The sequence below is a fragment of the Balaenoptera musculus genome, chromosome 6, assembly GCF_009873245.2.
Source record: "Balaenoptera musculus isolate JJ_BM4_2016_0621 chromosome 6, mBalMus1.pri.v3, whole genome shotgun sequence".
Classification (NCBI taxonomy): Eukaryota; Metazoa; Chordata; class Mammalia; order Artiodactyla; family Balaenopteridae; genus Balaenoptera; species Balaenoptera musculus.
This window is the reverse complement of record NC_045790.1, coordinates 5,844,290-5,851,647: the sequence shown is the minus strand read 5'-3', so window position 1 is coordinate 5,851,647 and position 7,358 is coordinate 5,844,290. Positions and strand designations below refer to the sequence as shown.

The 7,358-nt window shown below is 31.1% G+C and overlaps 1 protein-coding gene across 2 annotated transcripts in view; it reads right to left on the bottom strand.

Annotated features, from left to right (window-relative positions):
* Nucleotides 1-7,358, bottom strand: part of SAP30 (Sin3A associated protein 30) — a 100,850-nt gene that overhangs the window by 87,201 nt on the left and 6,291 nt on the right. The gene's annotated exons all lie outside the window — the stretch shown is intronic.

Here is a 7,358-nt window from a genome sequence, read left to right as displayed (position 1 = left end):
TGAATAAGATGGACTTCTCCTCTTGGAACTTGTATTCTAACAAAACTGTAATCATTACAAACATTTATAAATGTGAAGCCTGCTGCTACAAAGGAGAAGTGTAGGGTGCTATACAAAGTACTGCTGTGGGGAAACGTTTGAGAAGCACCACACGTGTAGTAAATCTAGGAGATAACAATTTTGAGTTAAAGTGACATTGTTTCACTGAAATACATCCTTGGAGGTCCCTGATCTGTTTCTCAAGACCACACGCAGAACAGTTTCAGTGTTCAATAGGTGTTACTGGGCTGAACAAAACAATTTTGAGGTAATCAGAATTCAGTTCCTCTTAAAAGCTGCAAAAACATAAGGCAGAACATGTTTTCAAATAGTATGACTTCTACAAAAATGCATGAAGAAGTGGAATTGTTTTAAAAAAACTCAAAATATATTGTTTCATCAGCACAGTATATGATTTGATTGAGCTTTTTTTTCCTTCACTGAATTGACAGGTATTAAAGTTAAACTAACACAATAACAGAAGTCTTATATCCTTTCTGGAACAGTGCATAGAATAGGTAAATAAAGAAAATCATCAGTACATTTTCTACTTGGTATAGACTCTCTTTGAGGGAGGAAAAAAACAAGGCAATTCAACAATGGCTTTTTACTAAATATTCCCTTATTACTGCACTCAAAACCTGATGAGAAAAATAATATTTGGAAAAAAGCTAAATATTTAATAAATGGAATTTTATAGATTATTATGACTATTCTTCATATTCTCTCCTTTCTGGAAATAACCTATAATATCAAATTGCAATACATTCTTTTAGAAATGAATGCATTATAGAAGCACACACTCTTTTTTATGTAAATTACCAAATAGATGTAAAACGTGAATGTTCACACAACGTACCTTATACAACTTTTTCTGACTTGGTCAATATGTTTTACCAAATAAATGTAAAAACATGAATGTTCACACAACTTACCTATGCAACCTTTTCTGACTTGGTCAATACGTTTTTAAAAGCAAACATTTCATTCAGTCATTCAATGAATAGATCCTTTATTTTTTCAATAGCTTTTAGCTACAACAGAAGACAACTAAGCTTTTATTAAAAATGTACTATTGTGGTAAACACTGTCTTTCAACTGAATTAGATAGGTACTATCACAATCCCTGCTCTATGGACAAAAATGCCAAGGCTTAGAGATTAAGTAGCTCATATTAAGTTATATTATCAGAGCAGTAAAGCCAGGTTTTGAATTTGACCAGTTTTCCTCTAGCATCTAGAGTCTTAACCACTACTTTATTTAATAGTATCAGATAATCTATTTCCTTTTTAGGAAAGCAAACTTTTACTTGTATGCGACAAGTACATTTCAGATAGCTCATATATGTTAAATGCTTAAATGAATAACAATCTGTATTTTTATCTTTGACTTTCTATATTCTTGTTCTTACTATGAATTCCATGGTGCTGAGCACAAAGTTGACAGTAATACTTACTAATAGCTCATCTCTTCTTGATAAAATTTTTCTTTTCCTCATCATAATCCATAGGGACTCCTTGAAAATTTTTGTTTGCTGGGATTAGGTACTAATCCTAAAGGATTATTAGAGAATTGGAAGCAACATGGAGAAACAAAACAATGAGCAACAACTCTTAGAGGGAGACGACAGGTAAGAACATTCACAGCTCATTCTGCAACCTTAACTTCCTTATAATTGCCCAGAGATACACATGAATTCTTTCAATAATAAAGTGTCTTAGCAAAGTATTATGACAGGTACTTTTAAAATGTAAATAATCTTACCAGTAAAATACTATGGGCTTTAAAATAATTTTCCCAAAAGGAAAAAATTATCAAATTCATATATTTCTAAATCATACTGCATTAACCACCTAAACCTAAACTTTTCTGTCAAAGAATTAAAGAGAAACTGATATTAGAAAAGTATAGTAAATTACATTGAATTAGCTTCCTCAATTTACTTCTATAGAATGGTATCACCAAAATGTGCTCAGCTTTGTATAGTGGTATACCTGGAGAGAAATGCATGGCATACATGTAGCCAATATACTCTCAGAATTTTACAAATAAAAACCTATAGTAAATTTTCAACGAAAGAAGTATATGTGATCTCCATTTCCAGAGTTTTAGAAGTCAAAACGTAAGTCTGTTGGGTATTATGGGTATAAAACTGACTTGATGTCTACTTTAAATATACATTAAAGGGAATACACACACATACAATACACACACACACACAAACACATATATGATAATCTAGTAGCAATTAATATGGTTATTATTTGAGAACTATAGTTGACTATGTAGACTATAAATGCAACTGGGACATGACACATAGAGTAAACTGAAGTTTATAGTATCAGCTTTTAGCTACAAAGAAATACAAGAAATTTCCTAATCCCCAAAGAATAAATTCTATAGTAAACAGTACACACACTTAAAAAAATATATATCATACATAAGACATTTCTTGACACTTTTAAACTAACTCCAGTTAAATAAATAAGCAATAACACGACAAAAATTTATTTCTGAACCACCATCACTTGCCTAGATCATAATCTGAATTTTGCTATCAAAACTATGTAAATCCATACAAATAGCAGATAAAAGAGAGCTGGCTGGCATGGCTATATAAATATCAGACAATATAGATTTTAAATTAAAAAAATTGTACAAGAGACAAGGAAAGACATTTTATAGTTAAAAGGGTCAATCCACAACAAGATATAAAAATTATAGATATATATGCATCAAACAACAGAGCCAGAAAATATATGAAGGAAACACTGACAGAACTGAAAGGAGAAATAGTTCTACAATAATAGTTGGAGGTCTCAATACTTTACTTTAAATAATGGATAAACATCTAGACAGAAGATTAAAAAGGAAACAGAGGACTTGAACAATACTCTAAACCATCTAGACCTAAGAGACATATACAGAACACTTCACCCAACGATAGCAGAATACACATTCTTCTCAAGTGCACATGGAACATTCTTCAGGATAGTCTGTTAGCCCATAAAACAATTTTCCATAAATTAAAAAAACTGAAATCATACAAACTATCTTCTCTAACCATAATGGAATGAAGCTAGAAATCAATAACAGAAGAAAAACAGGAAAATCCACAAATATGTGGAAATTAAACAATGCATCCTTAACAACCAATGAGTCAAAGAAGAAAGAACTAGGAAAGTCAGAAAATACTTTGAGATGAATGAAAACAAAAATAAAACATACCAAACTTACGGGATGCAGCAAAAGAAGTACTCAGAGAGAAATTTATAGCTGCAAACATATACATTAATAAAGAAGAAAGATCTCAAATCAACTGAACTTTGCATCTTAAGAAACTAGAAAAAGAAGAGCAAACTTAATCCAAAGCCAGTGGAAGAAAGAAAATAATAAAGATTAGAGCAGAAATAAATGAAATGGAGAATAGAAAAATAATAATCAATGAAACCAAATAAAATATCAACAAAATTGACAAACCCTCAGCTCGACTACTAAAAAAAAAAAAGAGAGAGAAAGCACATATAACTAAAATTACAAATAAAAGCAGGGACATTACAACCAACCTTACAGAAATTAAAAGTATTATAAGAGAACGCTATGAACAATTGTATGACAACAAATTGAATGAACTAGATGAAATGGACAAATTCTTAGAAACACAAAATTACCAAAGTTGACTCAAGAATAAATAGAAAACCTCAACTGTCCTATAATAAGTAAAGAGGTTGAATCAATAATCAAAAATTTTCCATCAAAGAAATGTCCCAGACCAGATGGTTTCGCTAGTGAATTCAATCAAACTTTTAAAAAATAAATTAACGTCCCTCCTATTCAAATTTTTCCAAAAAATAGAAAAGGAGAGAACACTTTCTAACACATTCAATGAGGCCAGCATTATCCTGATAGCAAAGTCAGATAAAGACAGCAGAAGAAACTATAGAACAATATCCCTTATGAATATAGATGTAAAAATCTTCAACAAAATACTAACAAACCAAACCCAACAGCACACTAAAAGGATTATACACCATGACCAAGTGATATTTATCCCAGGAATGCAAGGGTGGTTCAACCAAAGAAAACAATTCAATGTAATATACTAAATTAACAGAACAAAAAGGGGGAAAACATGATTACTTCAACAGTTATAGAAAAAGTATTTGACGAAATTCAACACCCTTTCATGATTAAGAAACTCAGCAAACTAAGAATAGAAGAAAACTTCCTTAATAAAATAAAGAGCATTTACGATATATCCACAATTAACATTATACTCAATGGTGAAAGATTGAAAGCTGTCTTCATAAGATAAAGAACAAGACAAGGATGCCTGTTTTCATCCTTACTACTCAACATTGTACTATAAGTCCTAGTCAGAGCAATTCGGCAAGAAAAATAAATAAAAAGCATCCAAATTAAAAAGGAAGAAGTAAAATTAACTCTATTTAAAGATAACATGATTCCATATATAGAAAATATCATAAAATCCACAAAAATACTACTAGAGCTAATAAATGAATTCACCACAGGTGCAGGGTCAACACATACTAATCAGTGTTTTATACACCAGTAAGGAACAATCCAAAAAAAGATATTAACAAAACAATTCCATTTATAATAACATCAAAAAGGATAAAGTATCATGAATAAATTTAACCAAGGAGGTGAAAGACCTGTACACTGGAAACTACAAAACATTATAGAAAGAAATTAAAGAAGACCTAAAAGTAATGGAAAGATAATCCATGTTCACGGATTGAAATACTTAACGTTTTTAAGACGGCAACTGTCAAGCGATCTACAGATTCAGTACAATCATCAAAATTCTAATGGTCTTTTTTTTTTTTTTTTTTTTTGCAGAAATAGAAAAGCCAATCCTCAAATTCATATGGAACTGCAAGGGGCCCCAAATATCCTAAACAATACTGAAAAAGAAAAACAAAGTGGGAGGACTCACACCTTCTGATTTTAAAACCTACTATACTACAAGGCTACAGTAGTCAAATATGTATGGTACTGGCTTAATAGAAATATAGGCCAAAGGAACAGAATTGAGAATATAGAAATAAACCAAAACACCTATGGCAAATTGATTTTTGACAAAGGTGCCAAGACCATTCAGTGGGGAAAGAACAGTCTCTTCAACAAATACTGCTGGAACAACTGGATAACCTCATTCAAAAGAATGAAGCTGGAACTCTACCTCACTCCATATACAAAAATTGACTCAAAATGGGTCAATGCCCTAAATATAAGAGCTAAAACTATAAAATTCCTAGAAAAAACATACGGGCTAATCTTTATAACCTTGGATTTGGCAATGGATTCTTAGGCTTGACACCAAAAGTATAAGCAACAAAAGAAAAAAATTAATTGTACTAAATAAAAATTTTAAACTTTTATGCATCAAAGAACATTAACAAGAATGTGAAAAGGCAATCTACAGAATGGGAGAAAATATTTGTAAATCATATATTGGATGTAGAGTCAATACCTAGAATAAAGAACTCCTACAACTCAGCAACAACAAAAACAACCCAATTTAAAAATGAACAAAGGAACTGAAAAGAAATGTAAATCAAAACCGCAGTGAGATACCACTTCGCACCTAGTAGGATGGCTTTAATAAAAAAAAAAAAAAAAAAAAAGGAAATACAAGTATTAGCAATTTGGAGAAATAGCTGTTAGGAATGTACAATGATACAGCCACTATGGAAAAGTTTGGAGGTTCCTCAAAACGTTATAGAATTACCATGTGACTCAGCAACTCCACTCCTAGATATATATCCAAGAAAAATGAAGACATGTCCACACAGAAACTTGTACACAAATGTTTATAGCAGCATTATTCATAATAGCCAAAGGTGGAAATCCAAATGTCTAAATGTCCATCAATGGATGACTGGAAAAACAAATTGTGATTTTCCAATTGTGATTGGAAAAACAAATTGGAAAAACAAATTGTGAAAAACAAATTTTCCAATCAATGGATGATTGGAAAAACAAATTCACACAATGGAATGTTATTCAGCCATAAAAAGCAAAAACTACTAATATATGCTGCAATTTAGATAAACCTTGAAAATATTAAAGCAAAAAAAATCCAGAAACAAAAGGACATGTATTGCATGATTCCCTTTACATGATATATCCATAATAGGCAAGTCCATAGCGACAGAAAGATTAGAGGTTAACAGGGGATGGGAAGAGGTGGAATTGGGAGTAGTTACTTATCAGTGTTTCTATGGGGTAAGGAAAAGTTTTTAAAATAGAGCTGGTGGTTGCACAACATTGTGAATACACTAAATACTACCAAACTGTACACTTTAAAGTGGCTAACTTCAATTTAAAAAAAAGCTTTATGTAGAAATAATAGAGCTTACTTTCTTAAGAAATTTCAGACATTAATTTTTAGCCTTTTGCTAGATTATTCAGTAGAAGGTAGTTACCAAATAACTTATTTCTTGAGCTGCTGCTACACATTCTACCCCAATGGTAGTCAAATTTGGATTCTTTTCCTGGTGCTCTAATATTAAAAGTAAACCATATACTTACAGAGATTTACTTTTTCTTGTTCAGATATAGGTAAGTAAAAAGATTTCCACTAAACTCGTAATTTTTAAAACCCAACAGCAAAGAATTAAAATTTTTATGTAAAACTTTTACACTGCAGCTTCCTGAGTCTCTCATCTTTGGGGAGGCTCTTAAGTTCTCAACTTTTCATGTTTTAAATTGCTCTAACGAGGATTTAATTTCACTGGATAATCAACACTCAACTCTTATTCTTTCACTTTTTTATACAACTGCATTTTATGCACATAATTGTATGAAACTAACATTGATTCATTGTATTCATAAACATACATTTTAATGTCAGCAAATAATTTCAAGCTTTTTTCATAAAAATGGAGTGTGGTTTTATAGGAAAAAATAAGCCTACAGACAAGTTTCTATTGAAAAACTAAGTCTTTATAGATTTAGGTAAAAATATAAAATATAGAGGTAATACTTTCTTCAAATAAACCACCACATCTTGTAGCTATGTGGTTCATCTTCATACAGCTAAGAAAAAAACTTCTCATGGAGATTTCTGGAGTACTGGAAACCAGAGGTTTCTGTAATACCAATTATTACAAGCTCTGGCTCATCAATAAAGTAGCAAGTAAATCTTTAAATGGTCACAGCAAGAACAAAGACCAGTAGCCTTAGAGCTCACCATTATTTTCTAGCTGTCAATACACTCAGAACACTTAAAAATACACAGACTCACCTTCTATTGAACCAGTATGTTCTTTAAATTTGGCTACATAGCAGTT